At 36.9% G+C, this 19,736-nt stretch overlaps 1 protein-coding gene and 1 pseudogene across 22 annotated transcripts in view; one reads left to right on the top strand and one right to left on the bottom strand.

Moving 5' to 3' along the window:
• Nucleotides 1–19,736, top strand: part of SOX6 (SRY-box transcription factor 6) — a 621,788-nt gene that overhangs the window by 388,593 nt on the left and 213,459 nt on the right. The gene's annotated exons all lie outside the window — the stretch shown is intronic.
• LOC131809792 (phosphatidylinositol N-acetylglucosaminyltransferase subunit P-like) lies at nt 3,135–3,535 on the bottom strand (annotated as a pseudogene).

Raw genomic sequence — 19,736 nt, 5'->3', positions numbered from 1 at the left:
CTTCTTGTTGGACAGACCCTTTGAGTATGATATAGTGTCCTTCCTCATCTCTTACTATAGTCTTTGGCTTAAAATCTAATTGATCTGATATAAGGATTGCCACTCCTGCTTTCTTCTGATGTCCATTAGCATGGAAAATTCTTTTCCACCCCCTCACTTTAAATCTGGAGGTGTCTTCGGGCTTAAAATGAGTTTCTTGAAGGCAACATATAGATGGGTTTTGTTTTTTTATCCATTCTGATACCCTGTGTCTTTTGACAGGGGCATTTAGCCCATTCACATTCAGGGTAACTATTGAGAGATATGAATTTAGTGCCATTGTATTGCCTGTAAGGTGACTGTTACTGTATATGGTCTCTGTTCCTTTCTGATCTACCACTTGTAGGCTCTCTCTTTGCTTAGAGGACCCCTTTCAATATTTCCTGTAGAGCTGGTTTGGTGTTTGCAAATTCTTTCAGTTGTTGTTTGTCCTGGAAGCTTTTAATCTCTCCTTCTATTTTCAATGATAGCCTAGCTGGATATAGTATTCTGGGCTGCATGTTTTTCTCATTTAGTGCTCTGAAAATATCATGCCAACTTTTTCTGGCCTGCCAGGTCTCTGTGGATAAGTCAGCTGCCAATCTAATATTTTTACCATTGTATGTTACAGACTTCTTTTCCCTGGCTGCTTTCAGGATTTTCTCTTTGTCACTGAGACTTGTAAATTTTACTATTAGGTGACGGGGTGTGGGCCTATTCTTATTGATTTTGAGGGGCGTTCTCTGAACCTCCTGAATTTTGATGCTTGTTCCCTTTGCCATATTGGGGAAATTCTCCCCAATAATTCTCTCCAGTATACCTTCTGCTCCCCTCTCTCTTTCTTCTTCTTCTGGAATCCCAATTATTCTAATGTTGTTTCGTCTTATGGTGTCACTTATCTCTCGAATTCTCCCCTCGTGGTCCAGTAGCTGTTTGTCCCTCTTTTGCTCAGCTTCTTTATTCTCTGTCATTTGGTCTTCTATATCACTAATTCTTTCTTCTGCCTCATTTATCCTAGCAGTGAGAGCCTCCATTTTTGATTGCACCTCATTAATAGCTTTTTTGGTTTCAACTTGGTTAGATTTTAGTTCTTTTATTTCTCCAGAAAGGGCTTTTATATCTCTCGAGAGGGTTTCTCTAATATCTTCCATGCCTTTTCCGAGCCCGGCTAGAACCTTGAGAATTGTCATTCTGAACTCTAGATCTGACATATTACCGATGTCTGTATTGATTAGGTCCCTAGCCTTCGGTACTGCCTCTTGTTCTTTTTTTTTTTGGGTTGAATTTTTCCGTCTTGTCATTTTGTCCAGATAAGAGTATATGAAGGAGCAAGTAAAATACTAAAAGGGTGGCAACAACCCCAGGAAAATATGCTTTAACCAAATTAGAAGAGATCCCAAATCGTGAGGGGGGAGAAAGGGGATAAAAAGAGGTTCAAAAAGGAAGAAAGAAAAAAAAAGAAAAAGGAAAAGAATTAAAAAAAAGAAAACAAATAAGAAAAATATAAAAAAGAAAAAATATATATATTGGATAAACTAGTTAAAAAACATTAAAAAAGAAAAAGGTAAAAGTTAAAAAAAAATTTACCAGAAGGTGAGAAAAAAAACAAAAAACGAAAAAGAAAAAAATTAAATTAACTGCAAGACTAAAAAAAATGACAGGGAAAGAGCCATAAGTTCCCTGCTTTGCTTTCTCCTCCTCTGGAATTCTGCTGCTCTCCTTGGTATTGAAACTGCACTCCTTGGTAGGTGAACTTGGTCTCGGCTGGATTTCTTGTTGATCTTCTGGGGGAGGGGCCTGGTGTAGTGATTCTCAGGTGTCTTTGCTCCAGACGGAATTGCACCGCCCTTATCAGGGGCCGGGGTGAGTAATCCGCTCAGGTTTGCTTTCAGGAGCTTTTGTTCCCTGAGCGCTTTCCGTAGAGTTCCGGAGGGCGGGAATACAAATGACGGTCTCCTGGTCTCAGGCCCGGAGGAGCCGAGAGCCCAGGGCCCCACTCCTCAGTGCGCCCTCAGAGAAGAGCGCCCAGTTACTCCCGTCTTCCTGACCTGCGGCCACGCTCCGAGCTCACCGAGCCTGCGACCGGTTCAAGGTAACACCAAGCTGTGAGCTTACTGTCGGCTGTGTCTTTGCAGCCGGCTTTCCCGTTCCAATACCCGCAAGCTCTGCGACACTCAGACACCCCCAATCCTTCTGTGACCCTGCGGGACCTGAGGCCACGCTGACCCCGCGTGGGCTTCGCCCCGGTTTAGCCTCTGGAGCGATGTCCCTCAGCGGAACAGACTTTTAAAAGTCCTGATTTTGTGCACGGTTGCTCCGCCGCTTGCCGGGAGCCGGCCCCTCCCCCCGGGGTCTATCTTCCCGTAGCTTTGGATTCACTTCTCCGCCGGTCCTACCTTTCAGAAAGTGGTTGTTTTTCTGTTTCCAGAATTGCTGTTCTTCTTCTCTTCGATCGGCCAATGGATTTTCAGGTGTTTGCAATCTTTAGATAAGCTATCTAGCTGATCTCCGGCTAGCTGAAGTAGTCTCAGCCTGCTACTTCTCCGCCATCTTGACTCCTCCCCTTTCCTGTTTAAAATATCTTCTAACCTCAAATTCTATTCCCTTAACTTTCTTTACTTTAGTAGAAATTTTTTTTTATGTTGAGAAGAAATAACTTATAAATGATTATGTGCCCTTGAGAGAGAGAGATTTTATTCTTTTTTAATAAATATTTTATTTATTTATTTGACACAGAGAGAGAGATCACAAGGAGGTAGAGAGGCAGGCAGACAGAGAGGGGGAAGCAGGCTCCCTCCTCACTAAAGAGTCCGATGTGGGTCTTGATCCCAGGACACTGAGATCATGACCTGAGCTGAAGGCAGAGGCTTAATCCACTGAGCCATCCAGTCCCTCCTTTATTCTTTTTTTAATACATGATTTTATTTAGTCTGTCCATTAATAACTAATATTTGAGAACATTTAATGATGTTAATGGAACTCAACATCAGAGAAATTCAACTTAATTTTTTTATCTTTCAATGTTAGATATTAGTAAGAGAGATAGTTATAATAATTATGGTTAGAAGTATTATGTCAAAAACAAAATAAATAGTTGGTATTAGTCGACACAGAATTCAATTTTTTGTGTAAAGTTCTTTGACCACCAGAAAGACCTTTTGGTTTACTTCACTAATGGGACAATCTCTTAAAGCTGGGATGGTCTCTTCTTGGTATTTCTTCTGATTATTAGCATAGTTATCTGTGATTATATGAATGAAGATGAGTGTGGTTGTATTCATCCTGCTTATTTCAAATGATAGGACAAAACCAATTACTGTAGTAATGAAGAGGTAGATAAGCCATGGCAACTACCCAATATTTTTGAGGCTAATAGATTTAGCCTATGGAGTTTAATCAAGATTCAGGAGTAAAAGCCCCCATGAGATATAGTATGTAGCCAGATTGGGAGCTTAAGAAAAGAACAAAGCCATAAATTGTTTTTTTTGGCAAATGGTGATGGTAAATTTTCCGCCATTTTCCCTGTGGCTTTAGACAATCACATTGTACTGCAGCCAAGACACCTGGGGAATGGGGCCTTCCACACCCCCTCCATGGGTGTATGGTGAGTGTGAGCATTGAGATATTTTGTTCTTAATAATTCTAAGAATTGCATAGTATCACTTATCACTGTACATTATTATACAATAGAATACAGAAGTATATAAAGTAATAAAATAGAATTCTCTCTTTCCTCTTTCCCTGCTAGCCTATTTTATAAATGGAATTTTTAAAATAAAAATATGTTATGCAACTTGCTTTTTGTCCCCTTAATATAGATTTATCTCATTTTGTGAGGTAAAATTTTTGTCTATTTTGCTCACTAATCTCCAAAATTTAGAAGAGTGCATAGAAGATGCTCAGTAAGTATTTGTTAAATGAATGAATTCTTCACTTTACCTTAAGAGCTGTCCTCATAATATACCCCGATCAACAAAGAATAAAATCTCATATTTTTAGTGAAAATAATGTGTGCATGTGTGTGTGCATTTGTGGTTAGGGTGGGCAGGTGTTAGAAGTTGAACAGGAAAAGTGGGAAATGAGGTTAGATGAACAAGCAAGTACAAGATCATGAAGGGGTATGTAAGCCATTTAAATTAGTCTGAAATTTATTAGTGGAGGACCACTGAAGAGTTTAACTAGGAGAGTGATAGGATCATTCCTGGATTTCCAACTTCCATCTTCATCCTTGTGACTGTTGGAATAAAGTGGTATTTTGTAGTCAATGAAAGTGTCTAATTTTAGGACTTTATGAAACATTTGGAATAAAATATATCATAATTCTGTATCATGTAATTTCATTCACTGTCAGGATAGATTCTAAACTTTGTTAAAAATTTTATTTATTTATCTATTTATTTATTTTAGAGGGGAAGAGCATGAGCGGGAAGGGCAGAGGGAGAGGGAGAGGGAGAAAGAATTTGAAGCAGACTCTGTGCTGAGCATGGAACCATCCCACCCCCCTGATAATGATGCCCTGAACCGAAACCAAGAGCTGGAAACCCAATCAACTGTGCCACCCAGGTGTCCCAGGATAGATTCTACAATGGATTTTTAAGACAGACATTATCTGACCATATTGGCAAATATTTATTGAATGTTTACCATGTAAAAGCGCTGTTCTAAATGCTTCGCATGTATTAACTTATGTTCACTTCATCTATACAATAACCTGTTATTATTCTAATTTTATAAAATAGATCAAAAGGTCAGAGTTAGAGCACTAGAAAGTAGTGGAGCTGAGATTTAAAACTAGGCAATCTGGCTCCAGAGCCCATGGTCTTAAACATGTTGCATACTGCTTTCTAAATCTGATTATTCCTAAAATATAGAAATAAAGCCTGTGAACTTACATATGAAGCTGTGATGTCAAAAATTAAGTTATATTTCTTCATTTACAGAATGATGTAAATTAAGCTTAATGTATTCTTTTATTCCAGTTTTTTTTTTTTGTAAGTTTAAAGAGACAAAAATACATTTTGTGAATTAGTGAGTTTGCTGGCCAAACTAAACATTAATGATAACGTCACATTGTAAAAGAAGATGGTTTTTAAATTTGGTGAAGTTACTCTCAAAATTAACTAAAAACAATTACATCTGAAAAGTTAATGCTGGGTTGCATATCCATATATAATGTTAAGCTAATGAATATATGTATGTTGTCTATCAAGAAGAGGTTGTAAAGTAACTATAGAATTTATTTGGGGCCTTAGGGATTATAATCTAGGAGACAGAATCCACCAAAATCGAAAGTGTACTTGGAGTTAGGAGGGGAGAATGCAGGTTTATAAAGGCAAAAACCATGAGGTTACATAACTTGTTTTGAAAGAATTGTGATTGGTGCTGGCAGAGTTTAAATTGACTAATACACAGTTGGTTATTTAGATAATAGGCATTACATTATTTCTATTTCAGTTTAAGTTAGAAGGATGTGCTCAAGGACATGGTAGAGTTACAAATGACAAATTGCAATTGATGAAAGTCAAAAGTTCATGGTGTTCTGACAGTTGAAACAGGAGCTATGCATAGGTTCTACTTCCTCATTGTCCTTTTGACTCTATTTTGACTGACTCTCTTAGCAATGCTTACATCATTTTGAATCTTGTTTCACATGTATATGTATACAGTATGTTTCCATTTATAGTTCTTGGTCACATAAATGACTTTTTCTCATGTTACCAAGAAATTAATGATCTTTACAGATACAGGCAAGATTGAATGATTTTCATAAAAAATTAAAGTTGCAGGGAGAGTTTATATTCATGGAATATTTCTAGATTATAACCTATAACTAGAGGTGTCCTTAAAGTTTATCTAATCCAACACCCTCGTTTTAGAGGCGGGGAAACGGAAGGCCAGAAAAGTACTTGCACAAAATGGCAAAACTAAAACTAGAACCCACATATCCAGATTTATATTCCAGTCACTTTACACTATACAACTTCATAATCAAACATTTTTATATTTGATGGTGTGTAATATTTTACACACCTTGCAAATTACAAGATGAGCATCATACTATTTTTGAATTTTGTTATTTTCTCCTTCTGTTGTTCTCTGTGTATTAGCAAACAGTGATCTCTGACTAAATACATGCTTATGTGATTTATCTGATCTCAGTTTGAGAGTTTTATATGTTAATCTTTATAACTTTCTGCATTTCTATTATCCTATAGACCCAAAATGCTGCTGATTTTTTAAAATCACTTTTTTGAAAAAGAGGGAGGCTCTCAGAGGAATAGACTCTTAGCTCTAGAGAACAAACTGATGGTTATCAGACGTGAGCTGGGAGGGGGAATGGGTGAAATAGGTGATGGGGATTAAGGAGTTTGCTTGTAGTGATGAGCGTGGGGATTGTACCTAAGTGTTGAGTCACTATATTGTACACCTGAAACAAATATTACACTGTATGTTAACTAACTGGAATTTAAATAAAAAACTAAACAAAAAAGGTATGTGTGGATTTTCAACCGCACAGGGGACTGGCGCCCCTAACCTGTGTTGTTCAAAGCGTGTCTGTAGTATGTAATCATACTAGAGGAAAACATGCTGGATTTGCCAGTTAAAAACAGATTCAGTTTAGATGGCCCCTTCAGATCTTTTTGTTCTGCTTATTTTTTCACAGTGTCACACTGTTTTTATTTCACTTAACATTATCACATGGCATTTTTTCATTTTTTAAAAGGCTTTTCCTAATATTAGTTAAAAATCCAATTTACCTCTGTGTAATTAGCACCTGAGTCTAGATAGACCTGTTCACTTCATCGTTTCACTATAACTGGACTCCCCATTTATTTTCAGTTTTTCACTATCACCAGTACTGTTTCAGTGAATATCTTTTTTTTTTTTTATAAATATTTTATTTATTTATTTGAGAGAGAGACAGTGAGAGAGAGCATGAGCGAGGAGAAGGTCAGAGAGAGAAGCAGACTCCCCATGGAGCTGGGAGCCTGATGCGGGACTCGATCCCAGGACTCCAGGATCATGACCTGAGCCGAAGGCAGTCGTCCAACCAACTGAGCCACCCAGGCGTCCCTGAATATCTTTTAATATAATAATCTCTTAACACATAGAATTTTATCCTTGAGAATGTAATTTCAAATAAAGAAAATCTTGTTAGAAATGAAATCACTTTTTTTTTTTTTTTTTTTAAATGATGCCCTGTCTCCTGAGGAGTTTAAGACTAGAGTTCTTTATATAATTCTTGCTCTTATTTAAAGGAAATTAGGATCTGGAGAACCCTGCAGACCCTCAGATTTTCAAATACATTGGCCAATGAAGTACAAAGATTCTCATGGCCCATAATATTCCAATTGTTAAATCTGACCAATGTTGGGCCCTGGAATCTTTCCAAATCCATATGTAACTGTTTTACCTATGAAACAGTCTGATACGCTATTTCTGAAAAAGTATCATTTGAACTCTGATTAATATCTTTAAACCAGTACATATGAAAACTTGCATGCTGAGGTTCCAGAGTCAAAGTCAGTACCTTTGAACAAGTTGTGCTTCTTAAGATATTTACTTATTGATTGCTTATGTCATTGACTAGCATTTCATTGTTAGACATCCTAGATAGACTTGAGGAAGTGAAAATTTATTTAAATAAAAATATTGCCTTTTAAATGCAGAGAAAAATGATTACTGAAATCCACTGTCTTCCAAAAACAATTTAAAGTGGATTATTTCCCCCGATTTTTAAAGAAATGATGTGTTACAGTGGAAGGAGTTCTGAGCTAAGCATCAGGACTTCTGTGTTCTAGGCCTAACTTGAATTCTCGTTTTGACATCATGCATATGACTTTCCCTTTCTGGCTTTCAGCTTCCTGATTTGTAAAACTTGGAAGCTGAATGCTTTGATTCTTTACAACATTGCTTTTCTGAGTTGTGATTGTTTAAATAGGTATACTTTTTTTTTTTTTTTTTTTTTTTTTAAAGATTTTATTTATTATTTATTTGACAGAGAGAAATCACAAGTAGATGGAGAGGCAGGCAGAGAGAGAGAGAGAGAGGGAAGCAGGCTCCCTGCCGAGCAGAGAGCCCGATGCGGGACTCGATCCCAGGACCCTGAGATCATGACCTGAGCCGAAGGCAGCGGCTTAACCCACTGAGCCACCCAGGCGCCCTAAATAGGTATACTTTTAAGAAGACATTTCATGTTATTTTTTAATAGATAAGATGAATTTTTGACAAATCACCTTCAGCTATAGATTAATGGTGGTAAAACCAGCGATGGAAAATACGGGAAACAAACTGGTTTGATCAGGAAAAATGTGAGACATGTTTTCTTTCTTTCATAATGCTCCCTTTTTGCCCTTAAAGAGCTCAGATAGGCAGTAAGCTTTGTAACAACTGTTTACTTATGTTCCAATTGGGAAATAAATTTGGAGCTATATACATATACACTTACTCCTCTTCCCCCTGCCCCCCAGACCGTCTCCCTTCTTCCAGTTTTCCTGTTTTCTAGTTAATGGGGTCAACCTGGGACTTCAGTCTAGGGAAAATAAGCACAATGTTACCTTAATGCTAATGAGAGCTATGAAACATCAAGATAAGAAAATGTATTCTCAGAATATCAGTCTAGAATAACTGGTTGTTTTGAAGTAGAAGTAAATAGGTTTGAAGTTTGGGTTTAAGATCTGGCTGTGTGATTTTAAGTAAATCTTATGTCCTCTCTGTCTTTTTCTACGTTTGTAAATTGGTGATGAACAGCAATGATTGCTGCCATACTAGGTGGTTTTGAGGTTCAAAAAAACCTAACATATATGAAAGCCATTTTCTAGTACCTTTTTAGTCATTTAGATTTTTATTATATAGTTTATTTTCTAGTTTATTTTCATGTATAGATTAGCTGAAACAATGCTATCATTCATGTCTATTCACCTTATTAACTAAATACTTAATGATTTTATATATCCATTTTGACAATACGTTTTTAGGCTAAGGCCATTTTTATGATAAACTTCTATTACTTTACTAACTAAAATAGAAAGAAGGTTAAAATGAGTAGATACTCATTACTAAATACTGAATAATTCCTTACTGTATATTTTTATCTCAGTAGAGTTACTAACCTGGTAGAATTTTTCCCATGGTGTTTATTTTATAATGATAATGAAATGAATGATATTAATAATTATACCACCTCACCCCTGTTGATGAACTCTGCCTTATATTTCTTGGGTTGCCAAGGTAAACTCTTACTAGCTCTTTCCAAGTAGTCGAAGCTGCTGTTGATTATTCAGTTCATTTGAACAAGTGGAGGGAACAAACAAGTGTGCGTAGTCAACTCTTGATCACCTGTGCTCTCAGTTGCACAGATAATTCCAAACAGCAGCTACTTCACCTGTTTACATTTTGCTCATGAATGGATTTAAGAATTACATTTAAATGTAACGATGTCTGATAATCTGGGACCTCACTTGTCTTTGGCTTGTTGCAAAGATAATTAAAACTTGGAAGTGTTTTCCCTGAATCTAAAATATCTTTTATTGCCTAGAATATATTGGCCCCAAACTTAACTTGTGAATCTTCTTGGAAGAGTCTTGTTTGTTTCCTTCATCTCTTTGGCACACAAAAGACCGATAAATGCTTCAGTCACTTTTGCTCCTCACCTCCTGCCTCCCCAGTCTGAGTAGGCAAATCCACTCTTTGTGTAAAAAAAGATGTTGGGAAACTAAATTTTGATAACATTTATTATTGAACTGAATTTGGTTCCAAATTCAGACCAAAAATCCATTTAGTTATATTGGCATTGTATAGTGGCATTGCCTTTGGATCTACAGAGTTTTGAAATTTCTTAATTGATGTTCACTTTTGTATTTTAGACTTTTTTTCTTTAAAAAATATATCTCTTCTGCCTCTGATGTAACTTTTACAACTGTGGACTAACAGTGTTACAACTTAATTCAGGTATTCTTATAAAGCAGTGCCTGAAAAACTCCAGGAATGGCACAATCCTTTTCCCCAAATCACATTTAGTAGATTTTCTTATGTTTTGGTGTTTGTTTCTTTTCCCAGTGCCTTTTTAATCTTTACTTGGTTTAGATCCTTCAGTATTTTTTTTAAAGATTTTATTTTTTATTTTAGAGAGAGAGAGAGAGAGAGGAGGAGGAGGAACAGAGCAAGAGGGATAAACAGACTCCTTGCTGAGTGCAGAGCCTAATGTGGGGCTCAATCCCAGGACCCTGGGATCATGACCTGAGCCAAAATCAACAGACTGATCCACCCAGGCAAACCTAGATCCTTCAGTTTTTAAATTACTGATGGTCTTTATAACTAACTATATAAAATACATTTATTTATGGAATCAGGGTAGGAATTGTATTTTCTTTAGAACCTTTCAATTCCACTATGCTTGGTAATGTCTGGTTAGAACTGCCTGTGTGTAAGTTTGGAAATATAGTTTAGGACTCAAATGTAGCTCAGTTTTGGAGGTATGGGTGGTTTCTTTTCATACTCCTATTAATAGATAATTGGGAATTACTTATTTTTCTATATTAGGAAGAAATTTGGTAAACAATGTTGCTGTTGATTTCCTAGAAACTTAACTATAAACTCTCTGGAATAATTGTTAGCATGTAGATTTTAAATACTGTTTTGTAGAACTGGAATTCTACAGTTCTGTAGAAAATTCTGTAGAAAATTATTTTCCCATAAAATTTACTCAAAGCCCTTAACTCTGTGGCTTTTACTGAATATAAGTCTGGTAGAGATTTTCAAAAATTTGACTGAATTTTCAACTTAAAATTAAGTGGGAAAGTTTTATTTTACTGTCTTTATGCTATACAGAACTTTTCATTAATTTTGCTTTAAAATAATTTTCATTATTTCTTCATTAGTTATAACCAAAAGCATTAGAATCTTCAGAAACAAATATAAGTTTTTCATTGATTTGTGCATTTGGATATTTATCATATGAAAGAAGAACATATGCTTAATATCAAAATTAAAGTTTATGATGATACAATGCTATAAGATTTAGACATTTTAATATTCTCCTCTATTTTTAGATGGATATTTTTGTGTTGTTTAGTTAATTACTAAGCAAAATTGTAAGTTTGTTTCTTCCAAAATGAGAAAAATTAGCATGACCTTGTAGCTTTTTTTTTTTGTTCTTAAAGATTACAAGTAGGCAGAGAGGCAGGCAGAGGGAGAGAGAGGGAAGCAGGCTCCCCGCTGAGCAGAGAGCCCGATGCGGGACTCAATTCTAGGACCCAGAGATCATGACCTGAGCCGAAGGCAGCGGCTTAACCCACTGAGCCACCCAGGCGCCCGACCTTGTAGCTTCTTAACTGGGAATTACATTTCAGGGAAAATTGATTGACTATTTCTATAAATGTTATATTAAAAATTTCTCTTCAAAATACTCGACAAATAAGGAGCATTTGTACAAGCTTTATGAAACTTAGATTACGTTGTTATGTTTACTCAATGAAGGGTCCATTATATCTGTATTTGTTTATATTGAATTTCTGCATGTGTTCAAAAGTGATGAACTGAGCCTAATTATTCTATAGAATTGCATAATCCATATTTCAGGCTTACCAACAACATAAAATTCCATTAAATATGGAAAATATGAAGTTTATCAACTCTAGGGTTCTAATTACATAACAATATTTAGAAACTAACATTAGGTGACCATAAGTTATGACTGTGTTTGAGCTTACCTGGGATTGCCTGGTTTACACCTGTGTTCTTGATGTACTCATTCAGTGTCTCCATTCATTTAAAAAATGTCCTCCTTTGAATGATGAATTATATGAATTAATTCATGTAATAGAATTCCTTTCCACCAGTATTTGTTGAAGCCTTACCGTGTGTCTGTTTTAGAAGCTGGTGAAATAGCTAATAGTAAACAAATTAAAAGAAAAATATTATCAAGTAACTCAAAAGATTTTGTCGGCTATTGTTGCCAAAAAAGTGATCAGGTAAATTGTCTTTATTACTGAACATAACAAAAATAAAATATGTGCATAGTAATAGAGTACCACTGAAATCACAGTACAGTAAATATACAGAAAGACAATGAGATATCACCTCACACCTGTCAGAATGGCTAAATTCAACAACACAAGAAACAACATGTGTTGGTGAGGATGTGGAGCTCTCTTGCACTGTTGGTGGGAATGCAAGCTGGTGCAGCCACTTTGGTAAACAATATGGAGGTTCCTCAAAAAGTTAAGAATAGGGGCACCTGGGTGGCTCAGTGGGTTAAAGCCTCTGCATTTGGCTTAGGTCATGATCTCAGGGTCCTGGGATCGAACTCTGCATCAGGCTCTCTGCTCAGCGGGGAGCCTGCCTCCCCCCCCCCCCGCCCCACCTCTCTGCTTGCCTCTCTGCCTACCTGTGACCTCTGTCTGTCAAACAAATAAATAAAATATATTTTTTTAAAAAGTTAAAAATAGGGACACCTGGGTAGCTCAGTTGGTTAAGCGGCTGCCTTCAGCTCAGGTCATGATCCTGGTGTCCTGGGATAGTCCCACATCAGGCTCCTTGCTCAGCAGGGAGCCTGCTTCCCTCTCTCTCTGCCTCTTCCCCTGTTTGTGCATGCGCTCTCTCGCTCTCTCTCTCTCTCTCTCTGATAAGTAAATAAGAATCTTTTTTAAAAAGTTAAAAATAGAGCTACCCTATGATCTAGCAATTGCACTACTAGGTATTTACCCAAAGAATACAAAAATACTAATTCAAAAGGACAAATGCACCCCAATGTTTATAGCAGCATTATCTACAGTAGCCAAATTAGGGAAACAGCCCAAGTGTTGTTCATCGACTGATGAATGCCTAAGAAGATGTGGTATGACTTAGACATCAAAAAGAATGAAAACTGGCCATTTGCAACAACGTGGATGGAACTAGAGGGCATTATGCTAAGTGAAGTAAGTCAGAGAAAGATAAATGCCATGATTTCACTTATCTGTGGAATTTAAGAAAAAAGAAAAAAACAACAGATGATCATAGTGGAAGGGAAGGAAAATAAAATAAGATAAAAAGAGAGGGAGGCAAAGAGACTCTTAATTATAGGAAACAAACTGTGGGTTACCAGATGGGAGGTAGGTGCGGGGTTGGGGTAATTGGGTCATGGCATGAAGGAGGACACTTGATGGAAATGAGCCCTGTGTGTTATATACAACTGATGAATCACTAAATTCTACCCTGAAACTAATAATACATTACATGTTAACCAAATTGATTTTTAAATTAAAAAATTTTTAAAAATATGTGATGGGGATTAAGGAGTGCATTTATAATTAGCAGCACGTGTTGTATGAAATATATACTATATTGCACACTTGAAACCAATATTACACTGTATGTTAGCTAACTGGAATTTGAATAAAACTTTAAAAAGAAAAAATTGGTTCGGAGCAAAAAATAAATATTTACACAGAAAGGAACCTATCAACATTTTTTTTTTTTAAGATTTTATTTATTATTTGACAGAGAGAGATCACAAGTAGGCAGAGAGGCAGGCAGAGAGAGAGAGAGGAGGAAGTAGGCTCCTGCTGAGCAGAGAGCCTGATGCGGGACTCGATCCCAGGACCCCGAGATCATGACCCGAGCCGAAGGCAGCGGCCCAACCCACTGAGCCACCCAGGCGCCCCCTATCAACATTTTTTAAAGAGATTAGAGATATGCTATAGATGTGTCAGTAAGATGTATCAGGTAAGAAAGTGCTGTTTTTATAAAGTCAATGAACAGTTAAAAATTTTCAACTTTGTTTTAAACTTGTAGGAGAAACAAGCTGCAACTTGTAGGAGAAACAAGCTGCAAATACCCATTTACTTAATTATAATTTTGGGGGGCAAGTAGAACAGAAATCTCAAATGAGGTTGCTTGTAGTTTGTTAAAGCTTATTAGTATACCTATTATTTTCTTAAACTGTAGATAGTGAATCAGCTGAACAAAATCTTCTTGGCTAGTGTAGGTATATAAAATAAAACGTGAGAAAGCTGGGTAGGGGGCATAGACTTTAAAGTATTGCAAGACACTGATTTGGATCAGTCTATAGGGATATAGTCAGGGTCATTCTTCCCACTGAATTTTGAAATTCAACCAAAGAATAGATTTTATCCATTAAAAAGTATGCTTTTTAAAAAAATTCCTCTAAAAAAGCTTTGGTGACATAAGGACAGCTGAATGAGTTGGCTAATCAATTGTATGTAACTCTTTTGGCAGTTCGTTCCTTGTTTTTTTGTTTTTTTTTTTAAGATTTTATTTATTTATTTGACAGAGAGAAAGATCACAAGTAGGCAGAGAGGCAGGCAGAGAGAGAAAGGGGAGGCAGGCTCCCTGCTGAGCAGAGAGCCTGATGTGGGGCTCGATTCCAGGACCCTGAGATCATGACCAGAGTCGAAGGCAGAGGCCTAACCCACTGAGCCACCCAGGTGTCCCCAGCAGTTCTTTCTTTTGACAATTAAGAATTAGAACCTGATTATAGGTTCTGTAATCTCTGATTACAGTGTCTTGGCTTATAATTCAATTCTATTGAAAGAAGACTTACATATAATAATGTAAGTCCCTCTGAACTATTTCCTGTATAATTGCTTATATAATTATATATTATATAATTGCTTATATAATTCATGTAGTCTTTCAGTTGATTCTACCTTCTAAGTTATAGTTGGTATTCAGAGAAGTGTTGAAATTGTTTTTCACACGACTTGGAATTTAATTTGTAGGTGTAACAGCTTCTGAGTCCCTACTCAGAAATAAGTCCCTACTCATTTTCTTTTCTTTTAAAGAATTACTTATTTTATTATTTTTAAAATATATTTTTAAAAGATTTATTTATATGGGGGGGCAAGGGAGAGGGAGAGAGAGAGAATCTTAGACTCCCCGCTGAGCACAGCCCGAGCTGGGGCTTCATGTCCTAAGCCTGAGATCATGACCTGGGCTGGATGCTTAACCAGCTGAGGCCCCAGGCACCCCCTGAGTAGAGAATTTTCAAGTATATCTACATAGATTCAATCCTCTTAGTCATCAGATTTTATTTATTATTTACAAGATTTTAGATAATGTTGCACTGTAATTGTCCTAAATGTAGTTTTCCTTTTAATACCATTGTATCTGCCAACACAGTATTTAACTTGTAAAAAAATTGCAGAAGGACTTCATGAAGACTGTATGAAGTCATTGTCTTAAACTAGTTGTCTTTTCTTTCTTTCTTTCTTTTTTCCCTAGAAATGTTTATGGTTTACTGGAAAGAGCTTGGGCTTGGAGATCAGTCTTCTAGCTTAGAATCACGGTTCTATTGGCTACAAACTCTATTATCTTAGACATATTTTAACCTTATTTGCCTTATTTCCCCAAGTTTGTTGAAATGGGTAAAAATGCTAAGTACTAACCCTAGTGCATAGGAAGTATTTGAACCATCATAGTGCTCAAAAAAATGTTTGTAGAATCTGAATCTACATTTCTTTAGTTTTCCAAATTTTATTATTTACCTCTTTTAATTGGCTTTGATTTTCTACTGCTTACATAGCAATGAAGATGGTTATTAATTTCAGGCATTTAACAGTGGTAACTAACTGGAAGCAACTCAGATAAGGCTGAAATATTGCTGAAGTCTAGAGCAATTCTATCTGGTTTGTTAAAAAGAGCAATTCCTATCTCTAACTGTTCTGGGAACTAACAATTTAGATAGAGTTGGTTATGCGTTCACTTCAATTTTACTGAGCAAAATAAGTGGTAGGTACCATAGTTAAGATCTGTGCTTTGTCACAGAGATGAATATGACACACAGCCTACCCTTCAGCAGCAGTCAGGTAGGAAGTACCCATCATGGCATCTCATTTCCTCTTCCTCCCCATCCCTTTTCCATAGAGAATTAGGAGTAACACTAAGATTCTTACCTAATTCACAGCAGAGGTTTAAAACCTGGTTGGGGAGCCAACAGAGTCCAGCAGGGAAGATGTGCTTGCGATCTGTGTGTTTGAAGAGCCTGTTACCTCTGCAGTTCCTCTGGGACTACTGATATTATAATGTTTTTTACAACCAAAGTTCTTTTTAAGTATCGCCCTTAAATGCAATGATTGCGATCATCTTGATGCCTTTTCAGACATTTGTCTCTTCAAAAGGTGCTGTCCAGCACTGCTGAGGTAATTTATCAGGACTATCCCATCAACTGTGGTATTCTATTCCTCATGAGGTTCAAATATTAATATATTTTTACCTTCTTGCCTCTGCATCAAATGGCTAGCTTTTTGCCTTCAAGTTAAAAAAGTAGAAATCCTTATTTTTTATTCATATGACAATTGTAAGGCCATAAATGTTTCAAAGTTACATAAGAAAGTGATTTTTATAAACTTCTTTTAAAGTTCCATTTGTAACCTGCAGTTATTGTTTGAAGTGATCCTCTTTTAAAACCTTGAACCAGGCTTTTCTGTGCATTTGTAAGAGAATGTCCCAGTATGAGAATAGGACATCCTGTTTGTGACTAAACTGGCTGAACAAACATACACTGACTTTTAAGTTAATTTTTAAAAGAAAAGGGCTTAAAATATTTAGAACTATTTTGTTCACGTTTACATTAGCATGTTAAAGATCATCCTGTGGTGAGACAAGCTTGATCATTTCTGAACCGAGGTTTTTTTTTTTTTTTTTAAAAGATTTTATTTATTTATTTGACAGAGAGAAATCACAAGTAGATGGAGAGGCAGGCAGAGAGAGAGAGGGAAGCAGGCTCCCCGCTGAGCAGAGAGCCCGATGCGGGCCTCGATCCCAGGACCCTGAGATCATGACCTGAGCCGAAGGCAGCGGCTTAACCCACTGAGCCACCCAGGCGCCCCTGAACCGAGGTTTTAATTGTCTTTCTTCCTTTCTTTGGTCTTCCTTAATTTTTGTGCCCTGAATATTATGGCTTTTACATGGGAAACATTAGATAACCTTCAAAAAAGCTTTTTGAACATAATGTATTTTTATAGTGAGATGATGATAGCACCTATTGTACCAGAAATCAATGTTAATGTCAAAATTGAGAATGAAGAGAATTTGCTACTCATCCAGCTGTATTCAGCTATGAAAGAACAATCAAAGAAACCACGATTTCAGAAACAGTATGAAATTTCCATTTCCATTTTCCCTTCTACAAATTCACCCTCTGAGTTTGTAAATGCGTGGATTCTATAATTCTGGCGAGTTATCTGATCAGATACTTAGTACTGTAATTTGGGTATCTGTGAACTCAGTGATTATGTAAAAATACAAATAAACAATCTTCTTTTGTTGTTGTTTCAGGTCGTTTTAATGTAAAGTTTTTAGCAAACCTTCCCAGTAGCAGCCAGGTCCACTGGGATGTTCTGATACCTACAGACAACAGTGGGGAAGAAGGTGGTCTGGACTGGGCTCTCAAGATTGCTGATCAAGTTAATTAAGGGCAGAGCTGAGGTCGGGATTTAAGGAGGAGCCAAAAGGGCCACTAAAAGCCAGAGAACAAATATGTTGGGGGAAATCTAACACTCCAATATTTGAGAGTTCAGGTCCACATACTAGGTCTGGTGGAGTTTTAAACAGGAATCCAGATGGGGAGATCTGAACACCAGGAGTTTAGAATTTGAAGGAAATACAATATGATGGATAAAAGAGAAAGAGACTAAGAGAGTGAGAGATTGGATTAGTAATGGAAAGCAACTACAGATAATGGGAGATATTTGTGTTTTATGCTGAAAGGTCAGAAGAGCTTTGTGTTAGTGGTTTGAGCTATCTTAAAGAACAAAAGGTATCCTAGATCCTTCCCTAGGTAAATTCTTTCATTTTAGTAAGGACCTCAGGAACACTGTATTTAAAATAAAACAAAACAAAACAAACAAACAAAAAAAAACAAAGAAAAACAACAACAGCAACAAAACTCAAAAAGAATTTCAGCTACTTTTTCTGGGTGAAGTTGTTTTGAGAAGGTAGATTATTTAAGAGTACTATTCTCCATTTATCATACGGTTAAGAGGACAGAGTCTTTGGCCCAACTGCCCGATTTTTGAATCTTAGATATATGATTTAAGAGCTTAGAACTTGGACAAATTGCTTGACCTTTTTTATGCTTTAGTTCCTTCATCTTTAACATGGAGATAACAATATGACGTACTGCATAGGATTGTCGTGAGGACTCAGTGAGTTGATATATATATCTAAAGCTCTTCCTAACACAAAGCAATTCTGTGTAAGTTTAAGCAATTATTATTAAACAATGAGGCATATTGTGCTAAGGCAGGGGTTCCCTTGATCTACACTAGGCAAGTTGTAAATGCACCCTGGAAGTGGGCAAGCATATGGTGTGCTTCTACAGGCAACTGTCCTAAGCCTTAGTTGTATCAAGCAGATTCCTCAGTCCTCAGTCCTTGCTAGGAACACTTCCTCGACTTCTCCAGGTGACTTCCTCTTGGCTAGCCCCTCACTATCTCAGTCTGCGGCCACACCGCACCTTACGGCAGCAGCACACTTCTTGTGTCCAGATACCTGAGCGTATTTCTCAGCCTTTCGTTGGTGTTGTAAATTTTGTATCTGGAATGTTTGGGAATGCCATGGTCTGCATAATCTTTGTACTTGGGCTGGAACGGCGAGGCCATATGCTTATTGAGGAGAGAGGGTTTGGGAAATAAAACAGAGCAGAGGATCTTAACTGCCAGGCTGGGTGCTAATTTCTTGAGTAATTCCAGGCATATCACTTAAGTCAAGATCTATTTATACATCTATAAGTTGTCAAAGTTCAGTTTACTTACCTCTTTGGTTGTCTAATTGCCTAGCCTTGCTTTTAAAATTATTTTTGTAAACAAAGTCTTACTGAGCAATTGTGGATTTCTAAGCCTTATGTGGCATTAAAATTCTAGGTCCCTTAGAGCATTCCTCCTAACTTTTAGAAATTTCCTGCTATGTATTCTAACTCTGAGATGAGGGAAGATACTTCTTCATTCACTTCCAGATTTCCTTGGATTAGGAATCAGAAGACCTGAATGCATGTCCAATCCAATGCTCTCGCTTGGTCAACTTTCTTTAATTTCCGAAAGCTTTGTTTTTCATCTGCGACATGGAAGTAATAATGCAACATTTAAGATAAATATTAAAAAAGATAACACATAAATTCTTATTTAAGACAATATTTTGTTAAAGAAGACCTGTTCTTCTTAATCTTTCCTTTCCTAGTTTCTAATTCTAGTGGAGTTTCTCGATAAAGAACCAATCCTATACAGCAATTATTGAAACAATCTTCTGAATTTTTCCCCCCTAAAAGACCAAAGAACTCAATGTTTCTGAAAGGCCAGAAATTACTCTTTTTCTGTAAGAATTGTGGAGATGTAGCCATTGACCGATTATCATCCATAGAGAGCAGTAATGTAAAGGCAGCCTGTCTTATACTGAAGGAGAGATGTTTCAGGATACCTTCATTTCCGGATCCCAAAAAGATGGGCCAATAAAGCACAATGGGCTGAAGGCCCAGCTGTGAGGTTAGGAGCCTAGATGGCAGAATTCCATGGATTGTTCTTGCTCTTTTGGGATCTGCAACATGAATAGACCTCAGTTGATCCAGGAATAGACTTCCTTTTGCAGCTAGAGAGAGAGGAAGCTGAGGGAGAGGTGAGTGTGCCTGGAATAGACAGGGAGTTTGATCTTAATATAGGGAGTTCCTGGGTATTCTTGTCTTGTTTGTACACAATAGATTTTAATGACTTTTTAAATGAGAG

This window comes from Mustela lutreola, chromosome 1, assembly GCF_030435805.1.
Source record: "Mustela lutreola isolate mMusLut2 chromosome 1, mMusLut2.pri, whole genome shotgun sequence".
Classification (NCBI taxonomy): Eukaryota; Metazoa; Chordata; class Mammalia; order Carnivora; family Mustelidae; genus Mustela; species Mustela lutreola.
This window is presented reverse-complemented; position numbering and strand designations above follow the sequence as displayed.